A 20,740-nucleotide genomic window follows, 5' to 3' on the forward strand; every position below is an offset into this window, starting at 1 on the left:
CAGCAAATAAACTGGCCACATTCGACCCATATGCACTTGCTCTAACTCAACGGTCCTCAACTGGGGGCAGCTCTGGCCCCGAGCGACATTTGGCGATGTTCAGAGATGTTTTTGATTATCCCAACCGGGGTGAGGGATGCTCCTGACATCTAGTGGATAGAAACCAAGGATTCCACCAAACATTGAACAAAGCATAAGTCAGCCCCCATAACAAAATATTACTCCAAATGTCAATGGTGCCAGGTCGGAGAAACCCTGATAGATGACTGACCAGAGGGAATGGACAACCCAACTCCCAAAGAACAGGATGGTAACAGGTTCTCCTACGAACAGGAGAATCTCTGGCTATATTCCCACCCTGACAGCACTCAAGAAAGCCCCTAGAACAGCACTGATCCTTCACTTGCACATGACAAGAATGAGAATTTGAAGTCCTGGCATCATCCTCGGAAGATGGGTAACTTACGTTAGGTCCTCCCGGAAGGGATGCTTCATTTGGGAGGTAATCCCAGGGAAAAGGAGTAGGGCCGTGGAGCAGACAGGAAGGGGAGGAAGCCATGAGAGGGTGATGTTATCAAGCTAATTTACCAGTGTAGACAACGGAAGCTTAATCCCACCAGGGAATGCTGAGAAAAATCTAGAACATTGTCCCAAAGGGGGAAGGAAGCAGCGCTATTTACTCACATATCCTGTCAGTCAGGGTTGAGGGCTCCCAAGGGCAACTGATCCCCCAGCACTTGCAGTTGGCCCAAGCGCAGGTCCGCTAAGCCCGTAAGCAGAAGCCTCACGCAAGACTCTCAGGTGCTGACAGTTGGAAGTTGCGCGTGGAACTGATGGGCCTCCGTGGCTAAGGCTGCCTCTACTGCAGCGGGATTGGTAGGTGTGCTCCTTCTCTACCTTGCATCTCTCTCACGTTTGAATATTTACAGTGAGGACTTAATGCCATCAGTAGCGAGAATAAAACCCTCAGAAACCTACAATACCGGAGGGAAATGCAAAAAGTGTCATCAAAAAATTAGGATTAAATGTAGCTTTTGATTGCAATGACGCTATCTGACTTGAACAAGGCAGTTCAAAATCATATTTCACCCCAACCAACACGAGATAGAGACGATCTACCTTGCAGTGTCGGTAGCACCATCCTCGTGGATCTGTCCTCCCACGTGCCACAACGCTCCAAATCAGGGGGTCCTCTCAGGCGCGTCCCTAGTGACTGCAGCAAGCTCCTGGACTGGACAGGATGAGGACGCCGAGGCAGAGATCCCGGTTTCCTAAACTTCCTGCCTGGCTTTGGATCACCTGTCTATAAAGTTTGAAAAGTCAAACTTATAAAAAGTATTACCCAAGCTTCAATTTTCGAAAAAATCTATTAGCAAAGTAACTCAAGCAGAGACAAGAACGTGACGTGGAAATTGAGTTCAGTCATCACTGGGGCACTGAAGCTACCCAGTCCCTTTGGCGAGATCTCACTTCCCAAAGTCTGGAGTCTTGTGGACTCATATACAACGTAATGGGAACTCTGAGCCTTACCAACCATCAAATACTTCGTCCCCTTTTTTTTCCCCCGCATTACTTTTTTATGCCCACTAGTCTGAACCTCCACTAATACGCACAAGAGAAACTGAACTTGTTTCAATTGCATTAATTAACACAGGTGAGCGGATTTAAATTATAATACGATTCAGGAAAATGAGGCAGCAGGGTAGGATTAACTGTAGCATCTTTCCTACCGCAAGGGAGTTATCAGTTATTCTAAACTTAATAAAAATAATTTAAAGACATTTTTCAGATTTCTTTTTTTTTTAATAAATTTATTTTTTATTGGTGTTCGGTTTGCCAACACATAGAATAACACCCAGCGCTCATCCCGTCAAGTGCCCACCTCAGTGCCCGTCACCCAGTCCATTTTTCAGGTTTCAAAAGCACCTCAAAGGCAATTATGATTTATCGATGTACATATTCATTTATTTACTCCTTAGCCCTGTTTGAAAGGTCAGTCATGAACATTTGGAAAGGACAAAAGTGCAGAGATTTTTGTGATGCCAGATAAGGATGATAGTAGTAAAACCCAAAACAAAACTTTACACACACACACACACACACGCGCGCGCGTCTTTTTAAATTAATAAACATATTTCAGGCACCATCATTCAGCATAAAATATGTATCATTTTAGCTAGAAACACTCATCTTTTTGAAATATTAGCTATTCAATAATTAATGAAAACTAAATAAAGGAGTTTCTTAAAAATTAGAACATGAGTAGATTGTTTCTACAGTGTCAGCTCAAGAGCTTAAAATATCAGCTATGTCACTGCAGAGTAAAAAAGCACATTCCAACAAAAATAAGCCTCAGAGGACAGTTGTTGCACCTTGGCTTGCTCCCAACACCAGATATATGGGTTACCTCATCCAAGAATCTATGGGTAAACATCACCAGAAAGAGTCCTTTAAGCTAAAACTCAAAGAGGGCAAAATACAACTTGCTGAGAATGGTTAAAACTCACCTTCTAGGGTGAGGCTGACAAATATTTTTCTACAAGTGACCAGGGGCGAAATGTCCAGAGCAAACACGGAATTCTGGTTTCCGGTTCCTCCTCCCACCACTGTGATCAAGACCCCAAGTCTTCAGCCCGGCCTTTTCTGGACCCTTCATCTCCTTATGTGTGTCTCATGATCACAAAACTTTTGTCCTATTATCTGAAATGTCAGTTTATCTGTTTAGGGCATCTTACAAATGGATGGATGGTCATTCCGAAGCTTCTTTTTGGACTTTTTACTCAAGGGAGTGCAGGGAGGTGATGCTTTGATTCGCCACCCTGTTCCATAATGAAAGCAACGATAAAGTGTAAAGACAGAGAAACATGAGTATAAACTTGGGTTTAAACACCCCCCACCCCCCCCCAAAAAGTATCTCTGTGGACCAGACAAGAATATAAACGCTAAGCAGTGAACTGGGCTGAGGCTGCAGACTTATTGAGGTCACGTCCCAAGTAGGCAGCAGAAACCCCGGAAAGGCTCCCACTGGCCAAAGACAGAACAACTGGACACTCAAGAAGAGTAATACCTACGAAAAACGGAAGCACAGTAAAAGTAAAAAGAATCCAGAGTTGATAGTGATACTTTTTAATAAATTAGTTGCCTCTTAAAAATGCTTGAGAATCAACTCATTATTCTAAAGGCTGACAAAGGAAAGGAATCCAGCATTTCTTCTGCTTTTCTATACAGACTATATACCTCCGGGTAACGATAGCTGACGAGAGAAAATTCCTGTTCAGGAAAAGAGGAATGCCACCTAATAAATAAATAAGGAATAATAAGATTAGAATATGACCATCTTGTAACCCCTAATGAAATCATGTACGTGGGCAGTTATAACCATTGGCTGCGAAGATCCGTAGGTGAACAACTGATCCATCTTAATGTCATGAAAATAGAAACAGATGTCGTGTGTCTTCTGTTGGGTGCCAGGGGACCCATACACCACCCCCTACAAAGTGTCCCTGCAAAAAAATAGAGTCGGAGCCCAATCTCACAAAGCCTCATCTAGATCAATTACTATTTTACAGAGGAACATATTAAACCACATCATCGAGGAAAAAGAATATCAGTTTCTTGATAAATTATGAGAAAACAAGGAGATTTGAAACCTTTCTACATACTTGATGACTTTTGAGAAATAACGTCAATTTTTTTTTTTTTAGATGTGACAACTACACGATAGTTACTCCTTACAAAGATTTCTACCGAGTATTTACAGGTGATGTGATACGATCTCTAATTTTACGTCAAATAATCCATTGCAAGAAGGAGGGGATCCACAGAGGAAAAGAAGTAGAGCATATGCTGAGAACTGGAGAAGTCACTTGGCTAGCTGATAGAACGGAGAGGGAAAGGGGGAGACCACCTGGACACACAAAAAAGTGGGATTTCAGGGGATCCCCGGGTGGCGCAGCGGTTTGGCGCCTGTCTTTGGCCCAGGGCGCGATCCTGGAGACCCGGGATCGAATCCCACGTCGGGCTCCCGGTACATGGAGCCTGCTTCTCCCTCTGCCTGTGTCTCTGCCTCTCTCTCTCTCTCTCTCTCTCTCTGTGACTATCATAAATAAAAATTAAAAAAATAAAAAAATAGAAAAAAAATTTTTTAAAAAGTGGGATTTCAGTGGATCTACACCTCCTTGGTAGTCAGCGTGGTTCAGGGCCCTGCAGCATCAGCATCACCTTCCAGCCTGTCAGGAAGGCTGAGTCTCAGCCCCGTGCCAGACTCCCTCAATCAGAGACCTCATTAAACCAAGATCCCTTGATAATTGGTGTGCGCAGTAAAGTTTGAGAAGTACGTCTGTAGAACACTTTGGAAGAGATTATCTTCCAAACCATGAACTGCTATAGTACGTTTATTTAAGTCTACCCTAAAGGCTCTCAATAATTCTGTACAGTTTTCTGAAGAGAGGCTGTACTGTGCAGCCGGGGCCGCCCATACTGAAACCCCATAGACTGGGTGGCTTCACAACAGAAATTCATGTTTGCACAATTCTGGAGGTTGGAAGGCCAAGATCAAGGGGTAGCCAATTCGGTTCCTAGTGGGAATCTCCTCCCGGCTTGCAGACGACAACCCTGTGACCTCACACAGCCTCTCCTCTGAGGAAGAGCAGAGAGAGCCAGCAACGAGAGAGCTCCCTGGCGTCTTTTCTCAGAAGGACACTAATCCTATGGGATCAGGGCTCCACCCCTGTGGCTTCATTTAACCTTAATTACTTCCTTAGAGGCCCTATCTCCAAATACAGCCCTGGGGCTAGGGAGCAGAGGATTTCAACGGGAATTTGGCAGGCAGGGAGGGAGGGGTGGAGGGGGGCGGGAGACACAAACATCCAGTCCAGAATAGGACTTGCAGCAAGTTTTCTGCATTTATTACCAGTAACTGGTATTTTTAAGTGATTTGTGAAATACATTTATTTGTAGATTTCTTCCAATCTTCTATGTGCATAATCCTGCCATCTTCAAATAAAGGCAGTTTTTCTTATTTTTCAGTCCTTATACCTTTACTTTTTTCTTAACTTTTTCCCCAAACTTTGCAGCAGGCTCTTAGTAATCACTCTTTTCAGACTGAGGATGTGCCCATCGGTCCCTAGTTCACCCACAGATTTTATCATGAATCGATGCTGAAATTTCGTCAGATGTTTATGCTGCATCTACTGAGATGATCTATGGTAACGTCCCCTTTTCCACTCCTGGCATTGATTATCTGTACGTTACCTGTTTTTTCCTAGGTCTTTATTACCAATGATTTTATTAATTTTTAGCTTCATTGATTTTTCTCTATTATACATTTGTCTCTTATTTCATAGATTTCTACTCTTTATTATTTCTTTTTATCTTCTTCTCTGGATATGATTTAATTTTTTTTTACCAGCTTCTTGAGGTAACAGCTTAGATTACTGGCTCAGATTTTCTTCTCTTTTAATAGAAATACGTAAGGCGACAAGTTTCCTTCTATCTATTATGTTAGCTGCATTCCATACATTATATCACATCTTCATTCAGTTCGGAATGTTTCCTGATTTTCTTTATGATTTCTTCTTTGGCTCACTGATTATTTAGAAGTATAATTCTTAATTTTCAAGGACATGGGAAACTCCTAGTAATCTTTCTCTAGCTAATTATCTAGTTACCTTTCAAGTTTATGTTGTGATCAGAGAATAGATTTTATTTAATTTCAAGTATTTGAAATTTACTGAAATTTGCTTTATGGTCTATAATTAATTTAAAAAAAAATGTTCCATGTGGGTTTGAAAAGAATTCTATGGGGAACCCTGGGTGGCGCAGCGATTTAGCGCCTGCCTTTGGCCCAGGGCGCGATCCTGGAGACCCGGGATCGAATCCCACGTCAGGCTCCCGGTGCATGGAGCCTGCTTCTCCCTCTGCCTATGTCTCTGCCTCTCTCTCTCTCTCTGTGACTATCATAAATAAATAAAAATTTTAAAAAAAGAAAAAAAAAGAAAAGAATTCTATGGATATTCAGTGTTCTATACGTCAATTAGATCAAGTTTATTAATTACATCACTCAAAATTTCTACTCCTTTACAATTGTTTTTCTGCTTATTCTATCAATTACTGGCAAAAGTATGTGAACATCAGGAACTAAGAGTGTCAGTTTCCCTATTACTTTTAATCTGTCAACTTTTGCTTCATGTATTTGATATTATATTGTTACACATGAAATGAGAATTCTTACATCTTTCCCATACATCAAACATTTTATCATCCTTTTACTTAACTTTTCTGTATCCTTATGTTTTAGATGGATCCCTCAAAATTTTTATACAACTGATAATTTTAGTCCATTTATTTTTGATGCAGTGACCGATTCTTTCCTATTAAGTCTACTACCTTACTAAGGATTCTTTACTTGTCCCACCTGTTCTGTGCTTCTCTTTTTCTTCTTTCCTTTCAGATTCAATCTTTTAAAATATTTTTTATTATTCCAAATACTTGCCCATTAGTTCAGAAGTCATGTACTCTTTTAGTGTGACTCTAGATAGCAACCTGCATCCTTTGACTTACCAAACTCTAATACTAATTGCTGCTCTCACCCTCTGATGGACAAAATACCTTGAAATACTTTAATTCCATGTTTCTTCCCTTAACAACTTACATGCCAATTTGTCGTGTATTTTATATGGTTTATTTAATTGATTTATCTATTTAAACCCCCGTAAGACCATTTAATTATTGTTTTATTTTTATTTTTTAAATTTTTTATTATTGTTTTATACCATTAGTATTCATTTATATTTACCAATATACTTTCTTTTGGGAGGAATAGTCTTCATTCTTCCCAAACTTCCATCTGAATTAATTTTCTTCTGCCGAAAGAAAACCCTTTAGAATTTCTTTCTGCATGAATCTGCTGACAAATTCTCTAAATTTAGTTCTTGCCTAGATTCTCTATATTTTTATTCATCGGTGATCTTTTCAAAAGGCTTAGAATTCTAGGTTACTAATGGGTTTTTTTCTAGCACTTTAAAATATGATTTTGTCATATTTTACACATATTGTGTAATTTTGTCATATTTTACACATATTGTGATTTTGTCTTCTAGTTTCCATCATTTGTCAGCCATCAGTTTAATTGTTGTTTCTTTGAAGACAATTTATCTTTTTTTAACCTTGCTTTCCTTTTTTACCCTTGGTTTCAGTAATATTATCATAATATGCCTTGTTTCAGAGTTGTAGGCAACCTTTGTGGGCTGATGAATTTCATCAGCTATGGGAAATTCTTACATCTAGTTTATTCAGATTTGCTTCTACTCCATTCTCTTTCTTCTCTCCTTATTGAACTATAATTACTCATAAGTTAGAGCTTTTCACTTCATCCTCCATGTCTTCTATCCACTATTCCAATTTTCCATTCTTTTCGTTTCTACAAATTTCACTCTAGAGATTGACTTTAACCCCTCAGGCAGCTCACTAATTCTCTCATCAGTTGTGTCAATCGACTGAGATATTCCAAATTCATTATTAAATTTTCTGTTCCAGATTTTCTATTTGGTCTTTTCTCGTATAGGTTCCACATCTGCCTAACTTCTCCATTGTGTCCTTTACCACCTTCTCCAAAGTAGGTATGTTTATTTTGAATTCTATATCTGAAAATTCTAACATCTGGCACCCTTGTGAGTCTATTTCCATAGCGTTGTTTCTGTTGGCTTTCATTCACGTCTCCTGTCTGTATATTTTTTATTATGCCTTAAATACCGTTTTTGCAAAATTCCTTTTAGAAGTAATTTGAGGCATTGGATAATGATATTGTTTCTCCAGGACGGATTTATATTTTCTTCACTGGGTGCCTAGAAATACTAGCACCCTGGGCCAACTTCCCATTCACCCTTTTCTGCTCCTGGAGTGCAACCCTTTGTAGTCCCAAATCAATGTGGGGCAGGAGGCACTAGAACTCTTTCTCAACCTTGATGGGCCTTGGACACCAGTCACTGCAGCATTAACTTCATAGGGCATCAAACTACTGCATGACCCCTGACCTCTTGGCCTCCTATCTCCAAGAACTGGGAGAAAAGCAGACTCAGCTCCAAGACCACCCTCTGAGTCTTGCCCTATCTCTAGATTCTGGCATTGACAATCTTTGCTATTTTGTTCACTTTCTGGGATTGTAACACAGTTTTTGTCTGTTTGTTTGCTGGTTTGGATCCAAATTTTCAGGTTAGACTCAGCAGGAAGGTCAGTCCGAATGACTCTGCCCACCATTATTAAAATAGAAGACATTTAAACATAATTTTCTTTTCTTTTTAGTCTTAAATAAGAGGAGCTAGGAAAACAAAAAGCTTGCTAATTCCTCCTATTCCCAAGTGGTTCCTCAATTTATAATCATTTAATCCAAAATAACCACAAACTCACTTGACCAAAATAATGTCTTTTAAAAGTATTAATTTAAGCAAATGGTTATATCAGAATATTATTAATGTGACTTCCATTTTCTTCAAAATCTAAATAAAACTGTGCTTCATAGCCACAAAGTTTATCACAGTTGATATAACTAACTACAGGAATAACTAGATGGACACTCCATAGGAAGAACAAACTTGGAGTTCTTCATTGAGAGTACAGTTTTAATAAAATGGCTTAAAGATATTCTAAAGCTTGCTGTAACTTTTGCAAACTTTTCAAAACTGATTATTGTAAGTTATTAGCCCAAGCACTATCTAATTAAAAATCGCCATTTCTGCCCCATGATGTTTGCCCGATTTCATCGTACTCAAATTTCAACCATTTAAGAAAATCCAAATCGAAAACACATTTTATGACCAAAAAACACCGATCTTTTAAAACCTCTTCAAATGAGCATTTGAGACTGAGAAATTGCTTTTAACCTTTCAAATTCACTCACATTTAACAAATATTTGTTGGGTACCAACTATATATCAAATATATAAGTATATTGCTACATTCTTTTTTAAAGTATGTCAGACTCTTGCTCGTGTACTTTACTGATTTATGTGTCATATTAAACATTAGTGTCTATAATATAATCAGTGAAAAGAATATTTCCCAGCTCTCTGTGTAATGTGTCTAAGACAGTCTTGAAATTTAATCCAATGTCTGCATTATCTTCCTCATAAAAAGGGACAAATGCAATTGGTAGTAAATGACATCAATCTTCTTTTCTACTCACCCAGCAAATATTATCACCTGTGGTTAGAATTTTTCTGAAACAAGGCTATAGTTAATTGGAACTTCAAATCTCTTTACAGCAGGGTTGATTTCAGAAGTGGATAAGGATTGTAGAAGTAGCAAATAAGATCTCCCAACTTGCCAGAATCATAGGTGCGACCCCCTTTTATAAATAAGGAAACTGAAGCTACGTGAGGATAAAAGAAATGTTTAGGGCCCCAGCTAACCACGGCCAACCCAAGTCCAGAATCCCTGTCTATCTCCCAGGTCCACATAATGAGAGACTAGATTCTACAACAGATATCCTGCGAATGTGTTTTTGTTTGTGTATATATACAATTATCATTATTTGAATGTTTTGAGGAGGGCTTATTTTCCTTTCTTCTTTTCTTTTTTTTTTTTTTTTTTTTTTTGATCATCTCAGAATAGAAAAGCCACCAATTTGTTCAAACCTGTGGCAATTACTGAATGGGTTCATGTTCAAGTTGGGGCAAAAGATTTCTTTCATTTTGTGTCAATACCTAAGAACTTTAGCAGTGTCTGAGACGACTCAGATGAATTTTATGTTCGTTTTTAAGCTCCTTTCAATGGCATGGTGAAGGGTAGGATGGAAGGAATCGCCCCATCTCTCACGGTGGCAGAGCCAAGTTGGAATTGTCCCACGAAGGACCACAGTTAACTGACAAGATGTGTGGACTCTGAGCACATTTTTGTTACATATTTTTGTTTGTCTTCAAATTATACGTTTGCTTTGAAAAAGTGAGATAATAAAAGCAAGAACAAAGGAATGGATGTTGAAGACTGTCCTCTCATTTAAGACTTTTGCAAAATTGCTACTTTCCATTACAGTGTCTAGATCAGTGCTTCTCAACCTTGCATAGTCATGATACATCCTGAGGAGCTTCAGACAATACTAATGCCTGGGCCCCATGCCCAAAAGGCCTGATTTGTTCGTCTCTGGTGGGACCTGAGTCCAAGGTGGGGATTTTTTTTTTTAGTTTCAAGAATGATGCCCATGAGGAGCCAGTGCTGAGAGTAGCTGACTCCAGACATTGCTCTGAAGTCAAAGGGAACAATTTTCATTTGTAACAAATATAGGGAGAATCTCTTCCTTGTAGTGTGGCCTTCTTTCTTCAAATGAATTAGAGGAAGGACTGACACTTTCTCATATAATACACTGCCTTTTCCTTTGTTAGAAATTCCTCACTACCTGACTCTAAGGATTGGCCCATATTCTCAAACAACCTAGTAAAATCTTAAGTCTCCAGAGTGCGTAAGGCTCCAGAGTCAGGCTTCAAGCAAAGAAGCTGGCAAGTGCAAAGTCTGAGAGCCCTAACCTCCCCAAATGACCTCTTCAACTATTCACTTAGAAACCCTATTGGTACAAAGAAAATAGAGAACAGACTAGAAGAGAAACTCTCCGTCAAATCTGCCCAGTTTTGTTATAAAATGTCATCATAATTTTAGTGCTGCCCATGTAGCATTTTAAATAGCATTATCTTCCAAAAACCTGAATCCTTGTCATTTGGATTTGTATAGTTGATGAGAAAAGATGGGTATGGCTGTGCCCACTTTGTACATGGAGATTTATATGCATAATTTTAGTGATTTATTCAAAGTCAACTGTCAGTGACAGAATCAAGAAATTGAAGCTGTGTTATAATATTCCTTTTGATGTTCTTCAATTCACACTAAAAAATATTCTATTCAGATATTTACTTCAATTTTAAGAATTGGTGATTTAACACTGGATTATCAAATTCCACAAAATGTAAAACAGCCGTACAAATACTAAACCTGGAACAAAACAAATCCTGAAAACTGAAAGAGAGGGTCTCTATAGTCTGTAAACACAACTACAAGTTATGTTTCGCTTCAGCCTTTACTTTTACCATCTCTTACTTTCAAAACAAACTTTCTTTCATCATATTCATAATTGCCCTTAGTATATTGAAGAACATGATTATAAATTTATACATTTTATATATAAGAAGAAATTTATGGCCGATTATTACTGAGCAAGTGTATAGAACTTTCTTTCCCAGAAATTTCCCAAGAGGATTTACGACCCTCTGGCCCTCGAATACTGCGGACTACAAGAAATAGCAAACATCATAGTGACTCTACATAATTCCTTTTTAAGACTTTATTTATTTATTCATGAGAGACAGGGAGAGAGAGAGAGGCAGAGACACAGGCAGAGGGAGAAGCAGGCTCCACGCAGGGAGCCTGATGTGGGACTCGATCCCGAGACTCCAGGATTACACCCTGAGCTGAAGGCAGGTGCTCAACCGCTGAGCCACCCAGGTGTCCCTCTACATAAATTCTAAAGAAGAAACTAAGTACATCTCACGCAAACCTATCTTGCATTGGGACAATATAAATGCTTCCCCTTCCCTACTCCCACACCCCCCTCCAGCAACAACAACAAATCTGCTCCAAGGGGAGGAAATAGTGAAAATAATTATTTCTCGGTCCTTGTTCTGGGTCCACAGCAGTCACTGATGGCCAGAGTCCAAGCCAGAGCGTTATCACCTATAGTTTCAGGTTGGGGTTTCGGCACCCACAAATAACCGCAGATTTCCTTTAACCCCTCCTTTGAGTCGTGGTTAAAGGAAAAGTGAACATCAAGACTCTGGTGGCCCTATACTCAGTGTGGGGGAAAACGTTCCTATTTTTCCTAAACTTCATCTCCACTAAGGGTCAGCTAGCATAAGCTTCACTGATCTACGTCATACACACACCAAGAGGCAATGGTCATGTTGCCAACAAGAAATAAGATCGAGCATGGCTCAGCCTCCAAGCACAACCGGAAGATCCGAAGCTCAACGGGAAGAAACGTACACACTGTTCTTCCAAGACCCTCTGGGAATAAGCCCCAGAATGACACCCCGTCTTGCTCAATACCCAGCCCTCTGGACAAAAGCAAACTTTTCATTCTGCACTTAATGCTTTGCATAACTCATTGAGAAGCTTTCAGATAAGCTAAGCATATTTTTGTCTAAATTTCAAAGAACAAGATTCTTTTTAAAGTATTTTGCCTTAAAACTTTGGGGAGAAAAGGGAAGCCGTGTTTTTTCACCTAAACAGATTTCAAGTATACGTATAAAAATGAAAATAAAACAAGTGTTTGTTCCCTTGCCCCTGCCTCGGGACCACCTCACATTTTTAGCTGGAGCCTGTGCATCATACGTAAGGTGAGCTCAGCTTGGACCTGAGCCATTTGTGACTTTATAGGAACGGACGAAATCCTCCAAAGAGACCAGAACTACTACTTAAAAGCTGCTTGCTAAGTGATTTTTTCCCCCTCTTTTTGAAAAGACGAGGCAAAACAAACTTTTGTCTATGAGCAAGGACTCCAAATTCAATTAGTCTTCTTCCAAGAATGTTCTTTAAAACACACTGTCAAGAAAATGACTCCTTCCCATTGTTGCTTGACAGTCGAAATCTCTGTTCACGAGTTTCTCACAAAACAAGTTTTTCTTAGTATCTGGCTTGGGTTTTTCCTCTTCACCCTTATAAATAGAAAAGTAACTGCGCAGGAATCTTGAAAGATGCGCTCATGACTGAAGGGAACTGAAAGGAGGATTTTATAACGTGGCTCTGGTAGCAGGAAGCACATATTTAATGTTTTCTACCCACAGTAACATACGTTTCGTGGTGAGGGGTGCTGGTGCGTCGCCTGCGCCGGTTACACGTCAAGTTTTAATCACCTATTTCTCTCCCCATCACCCATGAAATTCAAAAAACAGCTTTCCCTGGATTTCTGTGCGCACAAAAGCAAGATAGAAAATCTTCTATGTTCTTTTGCTGCCACCCAGTGGTTCTGATGGGCCAACGCAACGATGACAACTGTGGAGACAGAAGCACATCTCAGAAAATTCTCAAAGGCATGAAAATGCAAATTATTAACAGTGAGACATTTTCAGGAGGGCAGTTGACGCGTTCCATCGTGTTGCATGAATATTGAAGGGAAAGGGAAACCTCACCTAGTACGGAAATTCAAGCACGAGTGGGGGCACTTGGCTGGTTGGGCCGCAGCGGACGTCGTAGGCACCCAATAAACACCTGTTCATCTCAACCAACCACATCTTTATTTTTTTTTAAACCGGTTACATTTTTAAATTGTTTCGTTAAAATCCTTTTTTTTAAAAAAAAATTGTGTATCTATGTATTTATTTGACAGAGAGAGAGTATGAGCAGGGTGGAGAGGGAGACACTGAGCAAGGAGCCCTACACGGGGCTCCCTCCCAGCATCCTGGGGCCACCACCTGACCCAAAGGCAGACGCCCAACCGACTGAGCCACCCAGGGGCCCCTCCTTAAAATTCTTATCCAAAAAAAAAAAAAAAATCTTATCATCAAGAGATAGAATAAAAACGTGACTCAAAAACTATTCGCAGCTGAATGTAAAGGGATAATGGGCTGCAAGAAAATATTATAAATGTCAGCCAATGATTCCTCGGCCAGGGAGGGGGTGAAATCTCTCTTTAATTTCTAAAAGAGCAGGTTTTACACGGCCAGAGGGGGGATTCGATGGGTTAAATCAGGTAATTCAAGGAAAAAATGATTTTTGAGGCATAGGCCAGGTGTAGCCGTGGGGGCTCCGGGACTAGCCTGCGGTGCTCTGCTCGTCCCACCTGGGCAGGTGCCCGCGGTGCTGGAAGCGGGAAGAGGTCCAGGGGGTCCCGGTCACCGCCCGGCCCGCCCGGCCCCGCAGGAGCTGCAAACCCCCCCCCAACCCCCCCCCCCGGGCGGCGCTTCCAGAACAAGGGCCCGCGGGGCCGCGCTGAGCCTCGCACCAGCCGCCCCCCCCCCAGCGGGTCCCCCCATCCCGGGTGAGGTGCCCTACGACGGCAGGTGCCCCGGCAGGGCCCCGAGCACCCCGGCCCGGCCTCGCGACTGCAGGTCCCCGGTGTCGCCGGCCGGCCCCATCCTCGCGCAGGAACACGGCACAGTCCGCGGCTCCAGGAGGCGGGAGGAGACGCAGGGGTGCGGCCGCGCTCAGCACCCCGCGCCCACCCCCGCACCCACCCTCCGCACCTGCGCCCACCCTCTGCACCCACCCTCCGCACCTGCACCCACCCTCTGCACCCGCACCTACCCTCTGCACCTGCACCCACCCTCCACGCCCACCCTCCGCACCTGCACCCACCCTCTGCACCCACCCTCCGCACCTGCACCCACCCTCTGCACCCGCACCTACCCTCTGCACCTGCACCCACCCTCCACGCCCACCCTCCACACCTGCACCCACCCTCTGCACCCGCACCTACCCTCTGCACCCACCCTCTGCACCTGCACCTACCCTCCACGCCCACCCTCCGCACCTGCACCCACCCTCTGCACCTGCACCCACCCTCTGCACCCACCCTCTGCACCTGCACCCACCCTCCACGCCCACCCTCCACACCTGCACCCACCCTCTGCACCCGCACCTACCCTCTGCACCCATCCTCTGCACCTGCACCCACCGTCTGCACCTGCACCCACCCTCTGCACCCACCCTCTGCACCTACACCCACCCTCCACGCCCACCCTCCACACCTGCACCCACCCTCTGCACCCGCACCTACCCTCTGCACCCACCCTCTGCACCTGCACCTACCCTCCACGCCCACCCTCCGCACCTGCACCCACCCTCTGCACCTGCACCCACCCTCTGCACCCACCCTCTGCACCTGCACCCACCCTCCACGCCCACCCTCCACACCTGCACCCACCCTCTGCACCCGCACCTACCCTCTGCACCCATCCTCTGCACCTGCACCCACCGTCTGCACCTGCACCCACCCTCTGCACCCACCCTCTGCACCTGCACCCACCCTCCACGCCCACCCTCCACACCTGCACCCACCCTCTGCACCCGCACCTACCCTCTGCACCCATCCTCTGCACCTGCACCCACCGTCTGCACCTGCACCCACCCTCTGCACCCACCCTCCGCACCTGCACCCACCCTCTGCACCCGCACCCACCCTCCGCACTCACCCTCCACGCCCACTCCCCCATGCAGGCCGCGCAGCCGCATCCACCTGCCGGTGCCCACGGGGCCTCGTGGGCCTCCCGCCGCCTGGACCCCGGGTGGAGGCCCCGCGCCGCTCCCTCGGGCCCCTCGAGAGCAACCAGGCCCGCGGCCGCCTCGGATGCGGGACACGGGACCCGAGGCCCGACCTGCAGCATCCGCAGCACCTGGGCTCACGGCCCCACGGGCACACGGAGGGGGGGAGACACCCCCACGACAGCCCTTCGGGAAGGACGGACTGCGGATCCTTCCTATTCATCCGTGAGCGCTTTTTACATTGAATGACCTTTGGGCGCCTGCCTGCGGCCCAGGGCGTGACCCCGGGTCCTGGGATGAGTCCTGGGGTCGGGCTCCCTGCATGGAGCCTGCTCCTCCCTCTGCCTGGGTCTCTGCCCCTCTCTCTGTTTCTAATAAATAAATAAAATCTTAAAAAAAAAAAAAAAAAAGAAAGAAAGAAAGAAAAAAATTTAAGATTTTCTATTCTACATCTCCTTTGATCACTTTTTTTTTGAACCACAACAAAAATGTATGGCAAAATCTGCAAATAAAAGCTTTAAAAATAAATCACAACACCGTGGAATAGCAGGACGTGGGCCAACGGGAACCTTACTCACTGGGCACAGTATAGCTACTCTGGGACAGTGGGCAGTTCCTCAGACCCCAATCATACCCTTCCTATCCCCCAGCAATCGCACGTGCTGGTCTTCACTAGACCAAAGGAGCTGAGAACCTGTCCATGGGCAAACCTGCACGTGGATGTGTACAGCAGCTTTACACATAAACGCTAAAGGACGGTGAGTGGATAAATAGCGTCGGTACCTGCAGACAATGGGATGTTACTCGGCATCAGAAAGCAGCTGTCAAGCCACAAAGTCGTGGAGGAGACAACCCATGTTAGAAGCGAAAGAAGCCAATTGGAAGAAGCCACGTAACCGTGTGATCCCAACTAGGTGGCATTCTGGAAAGACACAGCTAGGGAGCCAGGAAAACGATCGGTGGTTGCCAGAGGTTCTGGGGACGGAGGGAGGGAGGAAGGGATGAGTGAGCGGAGCAGAGAGGATCCTACGGCCGTGACCCTATTCTGCGTGATGCTGTAATGACACATACCTGCCATCGTACAGTTGTCCAAATCCGGAGACTGTCCGGCACCCAGCGTGAACCCTAAGGTAAACGATGGACTCTGGGTGCTACCGGATGGGTCTGTGTAGGTTCACCAGTGAGAACGAATGGGGGATGTCGACAGTGCTGGGGGTTTACACGCTGGGGGGCAGAGGGAATGTGGGAACTCCACGCTTTCCACTGTGAATCTAAAACTGCCGTGGAAAATAAAGCTTATCAGTTGATTTAAGATCACATCTAAGCGGGGGGTAGAGGAATACAGGCCATGAGTGATCACACACAACTACAGCTTACGACGACTATTGCAATATTTCTATAAATTTCAAGGCAGAACAGAAGAGTTAAGCTTAACAAGTCATAGTCTAAGAAGGCATGTGATAAGGGCACATAGCACTTCCCTTCAGGGGATTAAAATACACATTAACTAACACTATTTCCAAAAGTTGCTTTGAACATTTCTTTTCAACGTTCTATATTTAAATTATTTTGTTACGTTAAATGCCTAGATAAGTCAGAGAATGAAATTTAATCACGGGTTATTTCTAATGGTATGTATTTAGGTGATATAGGGAGGTAACGTTGAATATCAGCCTGTGCTAAAGTTGTAAGTAGCATCAATAATTAAGAAAACCACTGTATAAATAAATAAATAAATAAATAAATAAATAAATAAATAAATAAATAAATAAAATTAAAAATTAAAAGTTAAAAATTAAAAATATATGATTAAAAATTTAAAAACCACTGTTAGGGGTTAGTCTTTATTATTAGTGTTTTCTACAAATTTTAAAAGTGGTAGATAAAATCTAGCCATTCCAATTCCTTAAACCGTAATTGTTGTTAGGACAAATCCTAAAAAGATTTTACGCTTTGCTACACTTCTGACATGTATAACTTCTGTTATTGAACAATCAATTTCCATATATTTAGTGAGACTACAGCGTGAAATAAGGTCTTGAAAAAAAAATCTATAAGGGCATCTCTCCTGAAGTTTCATTTTTTTAGTGGAAATTAGGCACAAGAGGGACACCCGGGTGGCTCAGGGGTTGAGTGTCTGCCTTCGGCCCAGGGCATGATCCTGGGGTCCCGGGATCGAGTCCCACATCGGGCTCCCCGCAAGGAGCCTGCTTCTCCCTCTGCCTGTGTCTCTGCCTCTCTCTCTCTCTCTCTCTCTCTCATGAATAAATAAATAAAATCTTAAAAAAAAAAAAGAAAATTAGGCACAAAAAAAAACCCCTTTCAGTTGAGCATTATTAAAACATTTGAGCAAAGATCACACCATCACTTACTTATAACCCTACGGTTGTGCTACCGTTACCTTGAATAAAACTCGGAAGTTGAGAAAGACCAGGCGTGCTAGGAGAGCCACTTCAGTGTAAAGATTCTTATTTTCTAGCTATAGCTGGAATGGAACTTGTCTAAAATGAAAATTAAAAATAAACTGAATTCAAATGTAGGAAAAAATTTAAATGCCTACGGACATTTTTATATACAAGTATTTAAGGGTTTTTTTTTTTAAGACAATGAAATATATGCATGCACACTTAGGCATTCTGGTATCCTTTCACTGATTATTTATTGTCTAACGTTTCAAAAACCAAACTACCATTCATTGTGTTATCCAACTGTTATGCTGCTTCTTTGAACAAATGTTTTGCTCATCAGTACAACTTTCTCACATCTTTTTACCAAACCATGTAAAACAAAACAAAACAAAAAAGCCATACTCTCACTTCATCTCCAAGTGAGGAATTATCACTTTCAAATCATTTCTGTCTTTCATTCTGGTGATTACCTTCATAATGTACATCTACACTACTAATTTTCATGGGACCTCATCTGGCTCCCCATCCTAAAAATAAGGATTTAATTTATACCACTCCTCCTTACTCCTTCCAGTTTTTCATTTAAGAATTTAAAAAGAATAGCAGAGCTATTACCTTTACTCCTGAAATAAACGCAAAGCCATATTCATCACCCGTGTTGTGCAGCATCTGGATTGCTCCCCGTATGAGGAGGTCCTCTTCTCCCCATTTCAAACTCACTTTAATTCTATATGCTTTGACTTTGACTTTCTGCCAAGGCAGATTTTGTTTACATTCTTGTCTTCCGTGTTTGACCTACTGATCGATTCTAAAAGCTGAAAATCAGTACACAGCATTTAAAATATTGAAAAATATTGGGACGCCTGGGTGGCTCAGTGGTTGAGTATCTGCCTTCGGCTCAGGGCGTGACCCCGAGGTCCTGGGATCGAGTCCCACGTCGGCTCCTTGCATGGAGTCTGCTTCTCCTGCCTCTGCCTCTCGGCTCTCATGAATAAGTAAATAAAATCTTTAAAAATATATATATATATTAAAAAATATTAAACCGGGCCCAAACCAGTAAGCATTAAGTTCTTTAAAGAAAGAAAACTGAATCGCACATCACGCAGTTTAGAATTTGAAAAAATAATAACGTCTTTAAAAAAAAAAAAACACTCTATCAAACTGAATTCAATAGGAGATGTAAGTGGTTTGCGCTCTTGGATGAGCACAACTCGGGTACGACGTCCTAAGTCTTTCTTCTCACTGCTTGGAGCGGACCGCGGCATCCTGTTAGGGAAACAGCGCCCAGCACCCAGCGGCCCGGTGGACGCCTCCTCTCCTCCGAAGCCTGACGGCGTCTCCCTTCCTTCAGGGAAACGAGTTTGTTCAGACCAAGTTCAAACACCGGCCACGCCACCAGAACCGGCGCCTGCGAGGCAAGCCCGAGCGCCCAGGCTTCAGGACTGTCACAGACCCTGGACGCGGCCCAGCCGACGCCCTGACATCTCTGCCCAAGCTGGCAAACACTCCTGAGTGAATTTATACAGGTTCCCGGTGTTCCCTTCAGAATCCCACGTCCGCCCTGTGTCCTCAAGGCTCCACACCCGCCTTCACGTGCCAACCAGTGACCTGAGCCCTCGTGGCAGGGCCTTCGCATCGGCCGGCCGGGCCCTGTGCAGCGGGGCCTGCGCTCCCAGGCCTGGAGCCCACGAAGCCAGCGTCGCGGTGCGGGCCCGCTGGCTCCTTCCAGGGGTCGTGGGATCCGTCGTGGCCGCCCGCTCCGCTGCCTGTGGCTCGCGGGCAACCTCGGCGCTCCCGGGCTTGCCCAGTCATCACCCGAGCTCAGCTTCCATCGTCTTGCCCGTGTCTATGTTCAGATCCCCCCTTGCATAAGGACACCCGCGCTCGGGTTAGGGCCCGCCCCAAGGACGTCATCTTCATCACCTCCACCTGCAATGACCTGACTTCTGGGTTTCATTAGGAGAAACCGTGCTGGGAGTCAGGACTCCAACGTGGCCACTTTGGGGGCGCACCCTTCAGCCCACAGCTGCCATCTTCACGTAGTAAGTGTGACACCTTCCAGCCACTACATACGGAGTAACTGCCCGACTTCCCACGCCTACAACAGAACCTGGCACACAGGAGAGGCCCAGTGTTTGTGGAATGAGCCGGTGAACAAATGCATGAGACCGTGACGGAAGAGGCCGCGGCTGCGGAGGCATTTGCTAGGCCACACCACCAGGGGAGCGATGCCATTCTGCACGGCATTTAGTGGGAATTAGGACTGTGCCTTGGCAAAATTGCAAAATGCCATATACCCCATGGCCCTGTGAGGTCACTCGTGAATAGTCAAAATCACAAATGTTAGAACTCAAGAATGTCAAAACCTATAAAACCTAGCAACTATTTTTTTTAAGATTTTATTTATTTATTCATGAGAGACACAGAGAAAGAGAGGGGCAGAGACACAGGCAGAGGGAGACGATCCTGGGACCCCAGGACGTGGGACTCGATCCCGGGACCCCAGGATCACGCCCTGGGCCGAAGGCGGTGTTAAACAGCTGAGCCACCCGGGCTGCCCAACCTAGCAACTGTTACACGTATTCTTAAATGAATTCTTTCTTAAGGAAAGATAGTAGAAAAGACAGTATCAGAAAGAGGGTAGTAAACGATCTCGATTTAAGTCATGGGATGCGTTTTTAGAAAGCAAAGGTCACTAAATGAACAATGCAGCACGGTTTACAGGTAATCCGCTGAGGTCCCTGAGTCCTTGTTACAGTAACTCTTCTGCTATTTTAATAACTAAACCTCTTTGGACCAAGGTCCAAGATGAATTGTACACACTCCAGTAAATACCAAGCCTCTATTCTTTTTTTTCTTTTTTAAAGATTTTATTTATTTATTTGAGAGAGAGAGAGAGAGAGAGAGAAGGGCAGAGACAGGCAGAGGGAGAAGCAGGCTCCATGCAGGGAGCCCGACATGGGACTCGATCCCGGGTCTCCAGGGTCACGCCCGGGGCCAAAGGCGGCGCTAAACCGCTGAGCCACCCGGGCTGCCCAGCCTCTATTCTTTTTACACTAACATTTTCAACACAGACTCTCAACAGATAATAC

Source organism: Vulpes vulpes, chromosome 16 (genome assembly GCF_048418805.1).
Source record: "Vulpes vulpes isolate BD-2025 chromosome 16, VulVul3, whole genome shotgun sequence".
In the NCBI taxonomy this organism is placed as follows: domain Eukaryota; kingdom Metazoa; phylum Chordata; class Mammalia; order Carnivora; family Canidae; genus Vulpes; species Vulpes vulpes.